Genomic DNA, 17502 nt, shown 5'->3' with positions numbered 1-17502 from the left:
ATAAGCTTTGATTTGTATTTGATTGTTTTGCTTGACATCTGTGATAATGGGGGGAACGTTTTTGTGCTGAGGCTGCACATCTGTTGATTTCAATCAATTTTAACAATGGCTCATATGCACTGCACCTATGTCCCCAACCCTCACCTAGTACATTTACACATGTTGCATATGAATTACAGCAATATCAGTAGTTCATCAATAGGGTCACAATATGATCACTGAATTCACTGAGGTAAAATGAAGAAAACACTAAATGCTGTCCGGAAACCAGCCTATTTAAAATAACTAGAAGCAGAACCTTCTTAACACCTTTTTTCTTAAACTCCTCAATTCCGACATTTCGATCTTAGGGTGAGTGAGTGAGTTTGGTTTTACACCACTTTCAGCAATATTCCAGCAATATCACTGTGGGGGACACCTGAAATGGGCTTCACACATTGTGCCTTTTTTTTATCTTAGAAAGGAAAACTGCCACAGAACATATATATACCCTCGACAGTACACATCCACAAGAAGATATTAGAGTGCCTTTGTAATTTTGCATTCAGAACTACTCGGTTGACTTCGTTTTTTAAATAAATAAAAAATCACATATGCTAGCTCCTACAGGGAATGTTGAGGCCTCACCGCATGTAAGAAAGTTCACAAGACGCGACCTCATACGGAGGCTTCAACAGATCTCGCAGTTTCTGAGGCGTTTTTTTGTGGGAACATATCCCTTTCGTACCTCACTGGATATATTTTTGATACAATTCGTACTTTTGTTTGGAAGGCTACGTGATACCTGGTAAATTTGGAAACTGCAGTGCAAAAATATATAGTATCATACCAAAGTCATTTTTGAATAATCAGCTAATTATATGGTTGTACATTAATACATTATCTTCCTACCTTGACAAACCCACACTATCCAAACTTCTCACATCCGGTGCACCCGTACTTAGCTTTCGTTTTCACTTTATGAGATTTATGCAGGTACAAAATTGCAAGGAATGTTAGATTAACTTTAATGATTTCCATTTGAAACGTATTTGACAAAGCAGTAGAATATGTGCACCTGTTCGTCTGCTGAAGCACTTCCGTTATTGACTTATGGGTGCAATCTGCACGTGCAAAGGAAGGTAGGGGAGGTTACTCTTGTAATTGTTCACGTTCCTAATTATATGTACGGCTTCGTGGCCATCCTGTCATTGCACTAGATGAATTAAGGTTTCTTTCTTTTCAACAATATTATATTGTTAGTCATTTTAGCTGGTTGTTTCGGGCCATTCATCACAATCTTCCCACCTCTCTAAAAATGGAATCAATAAATACGGTTAAATCAAAAGAAAACATTCAGAGAGATGTCCCTGTTTGCTGTGGCGGCGAAATCTCGCCAGTAATAAGACACTGGTGGCGATATGCGCATTAAAACAACAAATGTCCAAAAATATTTCGATCAATATTTTTGTTTAAAAAACACAAAGTGGTTTTAGGTGTGGCCTGGCGTTTATTTCCGGAGGCCGTGCGTCATTTATAAACGGCGTACAGGGTTCAAATTCCCAACTTCTGTGAGGTTATCAATGGGGGTACACGGGCTGTGTTCGATCGTTCTGATTTATTGTAGGATTAGCTACAAATACCATTTTCTACTCGTTTGTCAAATGTACACATTCTAAAAGCCGATTCATAAGAACTCATTATTATGGCGTAATTAGACCCTGGCGTGAACAAGGCACCTCTCATGCCCAAATAGCACCGGAGGGCGGAGCAATACAGGAATTTCTATACCGTCAGGTCGGGTAATATCGGAATTTCTACACCGCCGGGTCGGGTAATATCGGCATTTCAGGGACATGGGTGACTATAGGAACGGTCAACATCGTGGGCAGAGCGACGCCAGCCACCGCATTCCTGGACATTGTTATAGTTTTTGAATGAATCAATGAAGACTAGGATACCCGGATTAGAGCATTACCATAGAATGAATCACCGATGTTAAGTTCAAAAGATAAGTTTCACATTGAATGTGTGAAACGGAGACTTGGGGTTATGGTGATTAGGAGATTATCTACAAACGACGACTGCATGTAAATTTCTAACGTTCAAGATACATGCCATGGCGCTTGTTATCCGGGGGAGTCCTTTGAATTCAACAGCCATTTTGCGCGCGTATCCATATTTTGTAATAATTGAAGCCAAGACGAGGGACAAACGATATGGACTAGTCTATGATTTCTAGTGCGTTCTCGCCCCAAACAGAAAACCTGGTCCTCTTGTTTGACAATGGGATATTTCAAACTTATCTACAAAAAGTACAAAAGTTTGACAGGCTAATACATCTAAACTCTATTAACACGTGACTCGTGAAGATCCGGGTTAGAATAGGTCTTCAGCAATCCATGTTTGTCATAAGAGGCGACTAGCGGGATCGGGTGGTCAGGCTCGCTGACTTGGTTGATGCATGTCATCGTATTCCAGTTGCGTAGATCGATGCTCATGATGTCAATCACTGAAATGTGTGGTCCAGACTATATTATTTACAGACCACCCTCATATAGCTGGAATATTGCTGAGAGCGGCGTTAAACAACAAACAAAGAAACACAATATTAACACATAATTCCCTTACTGTAGGAATCCTGTACTTGCCAAGTTTGCGTTTTACGCCGCAGTCTGAACTGTTCTAGCTATGTCCAATGGCCTGTAAATGATCAAGACTGGACCAGACAAACCAATGATTGATTTGATAGCAACGTCCCACGCCGTCGGGGTTCGATGACATACAATCAACCAAACCGATCCCGCAGAACACCGATCCATTTAGTCTGTAACCACGTACATCACTATCGGCGTATCGCCCATACTTTAATACACTAGGTACTGAAGGACATGGAATCCGAACGGCTGTAGTGCGTTTGCTCAATACTGTTTGTTATGTTTGTTTATTGTTTAACGCCGCACTCAGCAATATTCCAGCCTAATGACTACGCAATTGGGTACGATGACATGCCTCAACCATGTCAGCGAGCCTGACCACCTGATCCCGTTAGTCGCCTCTGACGACAAGCATAGTTGCATGTTACGGCAAGCATGGGTTGCTGAAGATCTATTCTAACCCGGATCTTCACGAGTTGCTCAATACTGAGCAATGTGGGGATGGTTATATTAGGCTTTAGCTATACACGACAGAAAGTTAGATTTTAATGATCATTTTCATGAGATATGTGTTGTCTGTTATTCATCACTTCTCAGTGATGACACCCAGTGATGATTTGTGATCTTACTTGAATATTTCCAGTAATACAAATCTCAGCTGATAGGATATATCGTGGAGTTCCATTTACTGGAACACGGTTCAGGTAGAATAATCACACTGCAGACCTAAGCTGAACCAGTGTAATTCTTGATTCAACTCAGGTCGGCCTCGTTGCCACTGACTGTCGCATACAGTTCATTTAACCAAGAATCACTCACGGTTATATACCATTGTGTCAGCGTATCTTTTTGGAGGAAAGCCCGAAGTGGTGCAGGTCTTAGACGTTTACCACGTTAGGAAAGCCCACAAGCAAAGGAATGGTGCTGACAAACCTAGAAACAATCAGTGCGAATCAGGGATTCGAACCCGCAAGTAGAGGATTCTGGCAGCACTAAGAGATGCTCAGTGGATCGCACGGTACTAGGTTAGCCTAACGGAGAGTGGGCCCGTCCTTCACACGGAAGACCGGAGTTCGGTTGTCAACATATAGGTATGATGTGTTTATTTCATTCTTTTTTAAGCCATCTTGATGTGGATTCAGGAATACCGGCGTCGAACCAACTTCGCCCACATATTTTGTAATAAGAAAAATCCGTATCTAGGACTTGTAATAAAATAGATAGACAACACATAACGAGGTTATGTGAACAACATATTATTCACTGGGCTTTTTAATGTCCCGTCAGATGCCAGTTTCAGTATCGCCTGCCGAGGACAAGCCATCGTGGCCAAATGCCATGTAGCTCCTGGAATTCCTTCATTTATGAGCGCTTCGTGGAACGAACTTTCGCGGCTTTCATTCAGCTGAAATTAACTCTGGGAAACTGCACTGCCTCAGTAAATTCATGCGAAACTCTCTCTCTCTCTCTCTCTCTCTCTCTCTCTCTCTCTCTCTCTCTCTCTCTCTCTCTCTACCAGATGTTCTTATGGCATAATCTCTCATTTTAGTTCTTGCCAAAAAAGACCATTCACTCGATGTAACCTGTGATAAGTCGGGGAAAAAGTAACCTAGCATATGGTTCATCTAAATCATCACATGGTTATACTACTTCCTTGCTGGTTCAACTTTGGACGGACATATTGGCTCAAGACGCGAAACGTTCAGACACTCATTTACAAAAGTGAGTTTGTATTGCGTGACCGAACCCCAAACCCCTATAATGCGATTTCTGACCACGAACCACCACACACTGCCCCTTATATATAACAGTACACAAAATTTGACACTAAAAATGTAACTTGCGATTTTTACCTGTGTTCAAACTTATGGAAATAAAACATTTCCAATTCAGACCAATATCATAAGACAGACAAATAACAAAGAAAGAATGTTCGTGTTCGATCCACGGTCTACGGAACCCAGTTCGAATAGCAGAAAAGAGGCGCACTCTGTAGCGATCAGTCCAGTTACCACAGCCCTACAACAATCGCTTCCCTAGTTGTTTGGTATTAATGTATAGAAATATATAGTTGTCATTGGTGGCGACGCTGACGTATAGATCTCGCACGCTGCAGTACTTTTGAGTTAAAGGGTTATTTATGCATACAGATACCCAGTCGCATGGTCACATAGATACAACATGGCGTAAGGTCTATAAGTATATTAAAGTCTTTGCGATAGCCCGATTGTGATATACGTGGCTATAGAGCGATTGACGAATGCACTACTTATAGCCCATGGGAAACAGCGAGTCTATCTTATTACTGTTAGGAACTTAGGCTACGATAATGTATATAAATAGGTTTGACGAGCGAAATCTTTGGCATATTTTATTGCGTGCTTGTAAGAAATGTCAATATTTGTGTTTGATTGTTCACGGACAAAGGGGTAAGTAAATTTATCATGTGGTGATAGCCTACTTGGTGGAGGGTATCCCCCGTTTTACATCAGGGCTATATCGAGACTGACTTTAAACATATCTAGCGGTGTCGCTCTCACATAAACACGCCACCTTTATAAACTTAAAGGTTGAGGTCTGATACAAGGAAATTACGAGACAAATCATATGAGAAGCGTGATGTGGGACACACGAGACACAGTTTGCACTAGGAGGGCTAATTTTACATTGAGCAATGATCTAAATCGTGTTGTTACATGATCTCAGTTACCTCCCTTGGTTGTTACCTTAACATAGGGTCAGTGAACCCTCACCTGTTAGCCCAGACGTATACAGGTTCGTATACCGTGAGAAAGTTCAAAGAAGCAGAGCTGTGATTCCAAGCTGTGTCTCAATAGATATGTTACTTGTGACAGCTCCCTACACGGACTCTTTCCTTCTCTTATGTAACAATGGGATATTTTACCTGGCCACAACAATACCTGGTCAGTTACAAAGGTAGGCGCTTATATTTCTTCTTTTCACATAGTGTACATTTCACAACACTTGGTATTTTTGTCCGCTTAATATCAAAACTAATACACCTGTTACTTGCAGAGCCAGGACAGTCATTTAGAAATTATTCGCATTGTTTTCGTGTTCTAAAGCAGAAGCCGTGATTGGGTGAAAAACTAATATCAACAAAACAGAAATGTGATTTATCAAAGAATTATTTTGTGAAACGATTTGCGTTATCCGAGCCTTAAACTTCCTTAAAACCTTAAAGAATCCTGTGGTGACATTTTTGTTTAAGCCCCCGTTTCGGGTCACATGCTTTGAACCGAGTGAGGAGTAGGATGATCTGCTTGGGAGGTTGATGGTTGTTAATTATGTTACATGAAAGTATTTAGATACTATACCAAAGGCAGATGTCCGGCTCCGTGTTCATATACAGTTAATATTTCATAAAAGGTAAAGAAAGGGAGCTTTAGGCTTTTGAAAAAAAGAACACTTGATAATAGACATACTTATTTTGACAAATATACTTTCAAGTGTATTGTTAGCTCCATCGGTCGAATACGCGAAATGGAGTTTCTTTGATTTTTATCTATTTTAATATACCCTGGTAAAGAGTCCCAAGGTTTCTCACGCACTTGAGCAAAGCTGTATGACGTTTTTTGCGTAGCAAGCATGTTTAGTTCTGCATCAACAAACAGAAGAAGCCTGGGTGAGCGGCGAGGTTACTGCAGATATAGCGAGCCTCTCTGTAGCTATTGCCCCGTGTGAAGGCTCCTTCAAATCCGATGTTACATTAATGATTCAATTTCGTATATATAATTTATTTGGATAAATATCATATTGTAAGGAGTTTCTTGTGTATATTTGAACGGAAATGATGGTTATGGAGTTATACTTCTCGATACGTATTACATCTAATTTCCAGAGAGTAATGTCTTTTATGAGGGTATTGGAGAACGACAATTATTGTATATATATTGACCCGGAACTAAGGCAGGGTTACACATGGGTGCTCGTTATCTACGTGTTCTGGTATGTCAATTGATAGATGTCTAATTTAAATATCAATCAAATTGATTTGAGTCATGCCATGACCGATTAAATAGAGTCATATGAATAAAAATGGGGTTTTCTTTAACTTCTTTTGAGTAGTATTAACAGATGCGTGTTGTCATCATCATATCATCACATTGTGTACAGAAGTGAGTCAATGAGGTGAACGTCGAGTCCGGGCCAAGCAAACCATCGGTCAACAGTATGAGCACCTGCGCAAGCATGTGGTACATTACTGCTTATACAACAAGTTATGCTTCTGTTCGTGCTCGGTAAAGTGGGGTTTAACGTCGCGTTCAAAATCCTTGTGTGTGTGTGTGCTTGTAGTAGCCATCTGCTTGAACTAGTCCGGACTAACGCCTGTTTTAGTGTGCTAGCTCACTGAGATACCATGCAGCAGTTTACTCCGAGTCGACCAGTTCTCGTTTTATCCCACTTATGCCAATCTTTTAACGTTTTTTTTTGGTATAACTCGTCGGGGATCGAACCATCGACCTTCCGCTCCCCTGGCAGACGCTCTTTCCACTAAAAAGCTGTCTTGGGGTGCGGGTAGGATTGGAGGGTGGGTTAGTTTCCAGCAGCCAGCTTCCAGAGAGAGGGTGTCCGGATGTCATTAGTGTCATTTTTACAGACGTACTGGTAGATCTTACTACAGTCATTTTGACCACCCAGCTGTCGGATATCTTACACCTAACGTATACCAATGGAAATGATATATGATATAAACAGGAAATGTTAAATATACTGAAACACAAAAACGAAGAGTTTAAATAATAAGGGATAAATGTATGCAGAAAGAAACATGATATCATGAACGAAAAGGGCAAGCAATTTTAAAGACCATATCCTGTATATGATTTTGTTTGTTGTTCAACGCCGCGCTCAGCTGGCAGCTATGGTGTATGAAGGTTTAAGGAGACAACTTCTGCCTATGGCTGGCTATATATTGTTGGGATACTTTTGTACTTGGTGAATCGGGGATAACTGGTCTGATTTTGTAGATGATAAACCCTAATGTTAGCTATGGTAAGTGAAGCCCTTGCTTTGTGTGGTGAAGGGAGTGTACACGGACAGAGGTTGTGTTCAGGGTGGATGTCAGTGTTGCTGCCAGGTTCCCACACCCGGACGGGGTGGGGAGGGACAGTGCTTCTGTGTGGATATTATGTCGGCGCCATGGGAGGGCACGGGCACAAATGAGACTTAAGGCATTTCTGTAATTGAGAATGTCAACGGCCAAGCGTTCATGATTTAATTTCTTACGGTGTAGTTACGTTTATTGACATAACAACGGAAGATAAATGTATATTGAATAGCCCGTACACTTCATTTAACTAGCTATGGTAGTTGATCTGACTCAGGTATGGGCGTCTATATATTCGATATAAAGAGTGAGTGGGTGAGTGAGTTGGGTTTAACGCCGCTTTAACCAGTATTCCAGTTATACCGTGGCATGACAGCTTCATGTGGGAGGAAAGCCTGAAGAGATGCAGGTCTCAGACGTTTACCATTTCGGTGAAACCCACGAGCACGGGTATGGTGCTTACAAACCTAGAAACATAATCGGGTCGAACCGGGATTCGAACCCACAATCACAGGTTTCTGGCGTGCCCAAAGGACGCAACTCTGCACAGCGAATCGCGGCACCTTAGACAACTGGGCCACCAGTGCCCCCTGGATATAATGAATAATACACACATAGATACTATTTATTTAATTGTACCAAACTCCTTAAGTTTTATCGCTTGATAGTTTGGTCATCAGTGATGCTGGTGATATCACAGCGGAAACCTTGCCACTGTTACTTCTCAAAGTCTGTCCTTGGGAAACACCCAGAAGTGCATGTCGTAAAAGGCGACTAACAGGATCGGGTGGTCAGGCTCGCTGACTTGGTTGAAGCATCTAATCCATACCAATTGCGTGGATCGATGCTCATGATATCACGCACTGGATTGTCTGGTCCAGACTCGATTATTTACAGACCGCCGTCAAATAGCTGGAATATTGCTGAGTGCGGCGTAAAACAACAAACCAACCAACCAACCTAAAGTGCATATCTAATGTATAAATTGCTACACCTACCTAGTGATTTGTTTCGAACTGATATATCAGTCTGTATGTATAACTAAGCGTTATGTCCTTCATATGATAAAAGGGGCGGTCGGGTAGCCTAGTGGTTAAAGCGTTCGCTCGTCACGCCGAAGACCCGGGTTCGATTTCCGTCATGGGTACAATGTGTGAAGCCCATTTCTGGTGTCCCCCGCCGTGATATTGCTGGAATATTGCTAAAAGCGGCGTAAAACCATACTCACTCACTCATATGATAAAATCCTGGTGCGGATTCCGGGTTAGAATAGATCCACGCAGCCTACGCTGGTCGTAACAGGCGACCAACTGACGTTCATAGTATTGTCCCTTTAACTAGGTATAGACGTTCAAAGTATTGTCCCTTTAGCTAGATATAGACGTTCATAGTATTGTCCCTTTAACTAGGTATAGACGTTCATAGTATTGTCCCTTTAACAAGGTATAGACGTTGCAAATAATAAAGATCCGGAGTGTTTGTGTGAGTGAATACAGTTTTACACCGCTTTTAACAACAATGTCACTGTGGGGGACACCAGAAATGGGCTTCACACCTTGTACCCATGTGGAGAATTGTCCAATGAAGTCAGTCCAAAGAAACATATGATTAGAAAGTGTGTCGCTTGATAGTGTGTCTGTGTTTGATGTGCATCCCAACGCTGGGGGGTTTGTCGGGGCTGGCCAACAGATAAAATAATCCGGATAATGTCAACACTAAGTGTTAGCTTAAGGTCAGACAGAATGTCAAAATACTATTTAAAGTTTGCTGGGAAGGTTACGTGTATCTATATGTGTATCGGGAATGGCTCTGTAGTCTTATTGGACTAACATGACTGGTGATTTAAATATTAACGTATCATATAAAAAAAACAAAAACTATAAAAGACTTTATGATATTTATTCGTATAAGACTTATTCTATTTCAATTAAATATACGTTATTTACATACATATCTCCGTGTGGTGTAAGTGAAGAGATTGTTCGAGAGTCTATTGGATCCTATTTCATGGTTACCGTGAAGGGGGTATCACGACAAACAGTGCACCCATCCACCACCACACACACACACACACACACACACACACACACACACAACCTAAACCACCACCAAAACCACCTAAAACCAATCTAAATTATTTCTTTTAAAAATTCTCGTCTCTAGCCCAACCCTCTGTAATTAATCAATTAAAATATTGAATACGTAAAATGGAATGACGATATACTAGAACGGTTTTTTTCATTCGCTTCAAAATATAGTGATGTCATCAGAAAACGTTATAATACCTTGATTTTATATATATAAATAGCTTTGTGAATCATAGTACTGACATATGACGAGAAATCAACGCTTGATTGACGTTTTCTTTGTTTCTTGTAAGAACTGTTTTGACACTTGTCTATCACCCACCGCAGCTGTCCACTGCTAGGCCTGTCTGACCCCCAAACCCCGGACTAACACCACCGTAACTCTGGGAAATAGGGATTATGACCGATCTATTAGTGAGGTATTTCACGAATATGACAATCAGTCACATCTTAACATGGCACATGACAAATCTTCGTCCAGCTGATTGAGCGATAATGCATCGATCAGAGTTGTAGTGGACAGTTTTCATGGGTGTCCTATCATAATCGGCCAGGGATGACCACTCTGGTCTGACGGCGGTCGCGGGGCACGGTGACATTGATGAAGTCATCTGTATGTACAAACTCCCCTGTATCTCGCAGGGTGATAGGTGACACCTTTTACATCGTCAACTTCTTCAAAAACACAACATGACCGGCGGGGTCACCCACACCGTTTTACATAATGGTGTACAAGAGTTGTCAAAACCTTCAAATGAAAGAACACGTTTATGCATATTTGGCATGTTATAGTATACTTACTTTCACATTATTACATTTTTTTCTCAATAATATTCGCCACAGAAGTGATATTTCGGGAATATAAACTGTTTTGTGAGAATTTTAATTCGACTGAATTATGATTTAAACTTAGAAGATGTCTACAAAATAGCAAAGGGATGGAAGTGAAAGTTCTAGAAATTAAAAGTTACTCCGGGCTGCAGGGTGGGTGATTTAACTGTACAGTCCAGACTTAGCCCCAGTGACTATTTCCTGTTCCGGCAAATGAAAACTGCCCTACTTGGAAGACGCTTCCATGATGACGAGGACATATAGGCTGCCAGAGAGGCGCGGTTAGAGGGCCAATCTGCGGATTTCTATAGAAGTGGTATTAAAAGCTTGGAGGACAAAAATGGAATAGATGTATTGAGGTGAATGGAGATTATATTGAAAAATATAAGTGCAAAAGATATTCTGCGACTTGGTCTTATATTGAAGTTGCAAAACTTATTGAACGCCCCCGTAACAACTGTTACGTTACCTGTGCTATAGGTACATTTCTGATATGTTATAATGTCTCATGCTGATGGCGAGTTAAAGCATCTTATCCGCAAATATTTCGAATAAAAAAGACTGCGGGAAGCCCATGGGCTGTTTACTGTAATCCAAGATACAATCTCCAAGCTTCACTTAACCCGAGACAGCAAGTCCAGTCATGCATGGGTTCTGTCAATAGGATTGGCGGCTGTGGATACCCTTGGGTGAATTACATATTTCCGCAATTATTCGTTTTATTTCAATGTTTGATATTTATTGCTTCTGTGCCGTCACGTATGTTTGTTTGGACGAACCGGAACGCATGACAGGTAGATCATGGTATGCGACAATGCACTCTGATAATGATACAAAATTAGGCTTCTTCTCTAACGTTACTCATCTAATGGGCAGGCATGGGCTGCATGCTTCGGTGACATAATGTATTTATGTTTTTAGTGTGAACGAACTAACACGTGATATTCAACCAATAAAGATAATAAATAAATCTACTAATTGTCATATTCACCTTTATCGTTGTCGACAGGGGCACAGGCTTGCACACGTTATTGTTGGTTGTAAACGCCACATTCAGCAATATTCTGTAAATAATCGAATCTAGACAATCCAGTGATTGATATCATGAGCATCGATCCACGTAATTGGGAAACGATGACATGCAATGAGACAAGTAGCCGAGCCTGCCCACCCGATCCATTTTAGATGACACGCCGTGACGTGATAAATCAAATACAACAGCTTAACCCCAATTTTACGTATTCACTTGTCCATAAGGCCCGTGAAGATGGACCTTCAGCAACCCATGTTTGTCCTTAGAGGCGACTATGCTTGTCGTAAGAGGGATCGGGTGGTCGGGCCCGCTGACTTGGTTGATTCATGTCATCGTATCCCAGTTGCGTGGATCAATGCTCATGATATCAATCATTGGACTGTCTCGTCAAGACTCAGTGTTTTGCCTGTGAACTGTTTGTCCTCTCATATAGGTTAGTGAGTGAGTGAGTGAGTGAGTATGGTTTTACGCCGCTTTTAGCAATATTCCAGCAATATCACGGCGCGGGACACCAGAAATGGGCTTCACACATTGTACCCATGTCGGGAATCGTAAACGGGGCTTCGGCGTGACGAGCGAACGCTTTAACCACTAGGCTACCCGACCGCCCCCATATAGGTTAGTACACTGCACAGACCGTTATGCTGCTCCATTAGAATAAACGTGTTAGGTCACAATAAATAAATTATTAGATTTTCAACTCCGCCCTCCTCGCAACCAAACACCCCCACCTGACATCATTTGTTGTCTTCATACTCCTACAGACGGGGGAAACTCACGATGTGTCCCCTTCTTAGTGTACGTGTTGACTTCCCATTACACATAGTCCAACCAGACATTCATTCGTCGTGTACATTACATAACGACAGTTAATGTCCACGGATACATGTACAGTCTTCTTACAAAAATATCATGTAATAACTGTTGTTAACGTTTTTGAAACTTTGGATACAAATTTATTGTAGCCTTAACCCATTCATTAACAACAAAAAACACCCCGTTACTTTCAGTATATTAACCAATTATGTGGGCAGGTTTAACCAAAGTGGTAAAAGTCTGAGACATGCATTACTTCGGGCTTTCCTCCCACATTTTAAAAGCTGACACGCCGTGACATGAGTAGAATACTGTCCAAAGCAACGTGACTCTCAAACAATGTCCCCCAAAAGCATAAATAATGACACGTCTGTCCGTCCACATGTGAAGAAGAAGAAATACATGAGCCCTTAAAGGTGACAAATTGATATGAAGCACATGCGATAAACATTTTGATCGCTTAGTGCGTGTGAAATTGTGCATGTACTATGCAGACAACCTGCATCTATGCACACTCTTCGTGTCCAGTTGACAGGCGTGCACAGATAAACTTCATAGGAGGCATGTCTTAACTGATACTGACGTCACAGGTGAGACCACAATTAGAACAGACAACAGGACTTGTAACGTGAATAAAATGGAGAAAAACTGTCTTGTACTAATAAAACAACGGAATTGCTGTATGCCTGTACGCGAGTTGGTTCCCACAGAGAAGTGTAGTACTGAGATACGTATCTCACACGCAGAGACCAGGAGAAGGCCAAATGCCAATTATGTTGTGAATGAAATGTAATCATTCAAATATGCAGATAAAATCACTTACTTAACCAGATTCAAAGGAAGCATGCACACGAATTATTTGGCAGCTCTGTCCAAATCACAGCTATTTCTTCCGTCTTAATACAATCATTCAGCGTTGGAATATGCTTTGATATTTTACAATAACCTATAACAATAGATTTCATGAATAGGTCAGTCAAACTTTAAACAATACCCTATAACAGTAGATTTATCTTATGTATGTTGTATGATCTGAGACGCGGGGCCGTATACTACCTTGTTCTATCTGCCTAGGAAATCACCATTTGTCGCCTCTAAAGAACTTTTTACATGCTTCTTAAACAATCGCGAACGTACTTCGAAATCGTTTTAACTGATTTCAGGGCTTAAAGCGTAGATATAATCACAAAAACATATCATACACAGAAAACATTTGTTTTCGGATTTCGATCGACAAGACGCACTTGAAATCTGCTGACGATAACCTTCATGTCTTTCAAGTTATCTTGATAGAGTTAGCTCCCTTGGAGTGAAGCACGAGCGGACTGAGCTTCAGAAGTATATAAAAAACCCACCGAACCATACTAAGAGGTTAATAACATCTATATATTGCTTCAAGGAAAACTCGTTTAGACAACATAATATGCTAATTATGTTTAATGTTAGATAATGGCACCGTAATGCTATTGGTAATTTACAAAACGACAAATAAAGAGGACATTTTATATCATATGTACCTTTACAATGTCTTCGTTGAAAACTGCTTCGGTAAAATAACATTAAGAGACTGATTGACATTGATTGACATGTGAATGTCCCGCACGTGTTTCCCGTGCTTCCCGTTCATCTCGTGCACTTCAAAGTAGGCTGAGCTGTTGGCTGTAAATGAAGTCAGTTGAATGTTCTACCTGTTATTAACAGGTAAATACTTCGCATAAACAACGCCTTTACGTGTGATTATTTGCCAGAAGGTAAAGTTTCATATTTTTTTTATGATTCATTGTGTGAAATCTGATACCTGTTCTTCCAAATAGTACGATATAATTTCACTTGAAACCACTGGACCAGCGCGATGTGAAATTCGTTATGGTTGTTGTCATATTAAAGTTGCATTACAATGACTATGTTTGATCAAGTAAATGTGTCAAATAGGTTCACGTGAAAACCAAAAGCTATCAAAATATACTTAATATAGTCTAAGTAGGATTTGTCCCCATTGAGTAAATAATACCCGTGAATCACTTCCCGCGAGGCGAGGTGATCAGAAGACTACTGGGAACACATGTGATGTTCATTTTACCTGGGTATTGAAATCACGGTCTTCACAGTAATTTATTTAGTTTTTAAGCCACGAAGCTCTATTTCAAAAGAACACAAAAAGCTGATTTGATCGAATGTATATTTTCTATTATCTGCAGACATTCCTATTAAACGTTCTTAAATTTGAGATATGTTCCTTCATTATTAAGAAACAATATGTTCAATACCCACCTGAATTACTAAATCTCTTTCGATTTCGATATTGATTGATATCTTTTTGTGTACATTATTCAACATCGACGAAAATGAAACTGACCTCATGTAAATCATTAAATTGAATCTGCGAAACATTGACGTAAGTGAACGTGACCACCTGTAAATAATAAACTTGAATCTTCGAGAAATTGACGTAACTGAATTTAACTACACGTAAGTCATTAACTTGAATATATACGAAACATTTACTTAACTGAATTGAACAACATGTAAGTCATTAACTTGAATATATACGAAACATTTACGTAACTGAAGTTAACTACACGTAAGTCATTACCTTGAATATATAAGAAACATTTACGTAACTGAATTTAACTACACGTAAGTCATTAACTTGAATATATTCGAAACATTTACGTAGCTGAATTTTAACAAGACGTATTCAATTTAATTAATTTGAAACCATTGGCCTCTATGCAATTAACAGCTGCATTTAATAACTTATCAGTGCAACATAAGTTGACTGTCTGCATGAACAATGTAATGTGATTTTGAGACTGAAGATTACCCATCTAATGTCGGGACAATGACCCAATGTGCACTCACGTATGTACATTGTTCGGAATAGTTAATGCTTTACTTTTACCATTCGTCATAAAGCAACTAACCGACGTTTATGACGATGATCTGACTAAAAATATATGTTAAAATGACGGATCGAATTTGGAGAAATTTTCATTTTCTTTCTTTCCCTTTATCGATATAGCGCTGAAATATTGATAGGTTTTATGTCTTTACCTTTGAAACCTAAAACCATAAAGCCATAAAACAGAACCCACATAAATATTGCACGCTAAGAACCGATAAATCTTACAGAATTGCCCCTTTGTGTTCCACAATGCCCTTTCAAATAAGAAGAAAACTATTATGATAATAATCGCTTAGATAGGACATGGTATTGAATTGGTTCTGCCATGGCGAAGAAGCGAGTACGTCTGTTATAATGTAAGTTTGTTTGTTTTAGTCTTGTTATGGTTGCGACCTGGATTTTTGCATCACTTCCAAAAATACGTATCCGTCACATGAGGGTATGTAATACTATCCCCGTGAGGAACCGCGATGGGGAAGGGGAATGTGCCCCTAGTGATAAGAATACGAGGGACATTCCTGATTTAACGCTCGGACTGGCGTTTCTTGTACATGCAAGCCAAGCGGTAGGTGGTGTATTGTTTATATTGGTGATTTATTGTTTAACATCGTTAATAATTAAATATAACATGGTTACAAAATACATGAATTGTGAGAATCTGTAGGACTTGGCTTTGAGTTCTATATTCTCGTGGGTTATGGTTCTCGGTTCTTGTGCGGTGCTCGTAGGTTGCACCAACTTGGTCCACGTTGGCCCGTGTCTCTTCGGGCTTTCCTCCCCCATAAAGCTGAAACGCCATGACACAACTGAAAAACTGTTGCCGTATCCCGTATTCACTCGCTCGTTTGAATTCAATAAGCTCAACATCGGTCATGTGGTAGCTGTATATGGAATAGTGTTTAGTGATATTGAACGTTTATAAACATTTTAACATACATGTAGGTATTTAAAAATAATCAGTTATATTTTCATAAAAAGGAGACGTGTATGTCAAAGGTCCGTCGTGTCCCTTTGTTCACAGCCAACTAAATCACCAGATAATTCTCCCTTTGGTAATGATTTTCAAATGAATTGTTTCCCTACCCATTGCATTCGTCCAATCTATCTGCTAAATCATTAATTTCCAAGTACCACCGCGTACCAAATCCTTGCATGTGACGTGGGACCTTTGACCTCTAATCCCATGTGCTGATTCGTCAGCAAGAATCTTTTGTAAAAAACGTCAATCCTCCCTTGGACTATCAGCGGTGGTCTAGCGTTCGATTGGAAGAGTTTCCCCCTAGACAATGCATCATTAATAACCCTCTTTAAGAAATCACGAGGCAATAAAATCTCGTTGATCCAGGATTTCGTGCGAGAGCTAAGCGTGACTTACGCGCATGTAGAATGCTGGCTCACGTTGCCGCCATGACCCTTCGTGACTTGTAAAGGTCACGGAATGAAGCGTGGTTTTATGTTACAGTGTTCGTTAACTTGTAAATTGCACAAACTTGTGTAATGATTTTGACTCGAGTGCTCTTGCTGATGTCCGTGATCAAGCATTTAAAGCCCATTCTCGCCACTCCCTTATGTAGTGTTACAGTTTTGTGTGTCGCTCGTCATTGACAGCGACTGGCATTGTGTATGGGGCATAGACTTTGGGCAAACTGATCTGATGCATTATGTGTGTACACTGTACGCGGCACCTCGTCAAAATGTAGCAGAAACATGGCAGACTTGACGCTACATTTGAACTCCCACACGTGTGACACCGTTAGGCAGCTCGCAGAACATGGTGACTTCATAAATTGTTCGAATTATTAATAAACGTTATTCGAAGTAATGTCAATTAGAACTATATATATATATATATATATATATATATATTGTAAGTTTGTCCACAGAATGGTTGATTTTTAAAACCCGTGTCGTCTTATTTGTGCAATTGAAGCAACATGGTCAATATGAAAAGTATTTATCTCCTTAAGCATCAATTAAAAAAGAAGTCCAACTGAAGTCTAGAATGAGTTGGCAAGTCTAGAATGAGTTGGCAAGTCCCGATTGCCCCAGCTCTTAAACTAACCATTGTTCGGGTTTCGAATTTGATTTATTTTTCATTTTGTAGATACAATTCAATTTGATAA

General features: G+C 40.2%; 1 protein-coding gene across 8 annotated transcripts in view; it reads left to right on the top strand.

The window, feature by feature from the left end:
- The window catches only part of LOC124137071 (delta-like protein D), a 194661-nt gene that overhangs the window by 119663 nt on the left and 57496 nt on the right, over positions 1-17502 (top strand). Inside the window, exon 1 of one of the 8 annotated variants that reach the window (XM_046503210.2) lies at positions 5406-5573. The exons of the other annotated variants lie outside the window; for them this stretch is intronic. The gene's annotated coding sequence lies outside the window, so the exon portion shown is untranslated. Of the gene's footprint in view, positions 1-5405; positions 5574-17502 lie in introns of those variants that run through there. 8 annotated transcript variants of the gene reach the window in all.

This window comes from Haliotis rufescens, unplaced genomic scaffold (assembly GCF_023055435.1).
Source record: "Haliotis rufescens isolate VD_foot unplaced genomic scaffold, xgHalRufe1.0.p SCAF_3, whole genome shotgun sequence".
NCBI lineage: Eukaryota > Metazoa > Mollusca > Gastropoda > Lepetellida > Haliotidae > Haliotis > Haliotis rufescens.
This window is presented reverse-complemented; position numbering and strand designations above follow the sequence as displayed.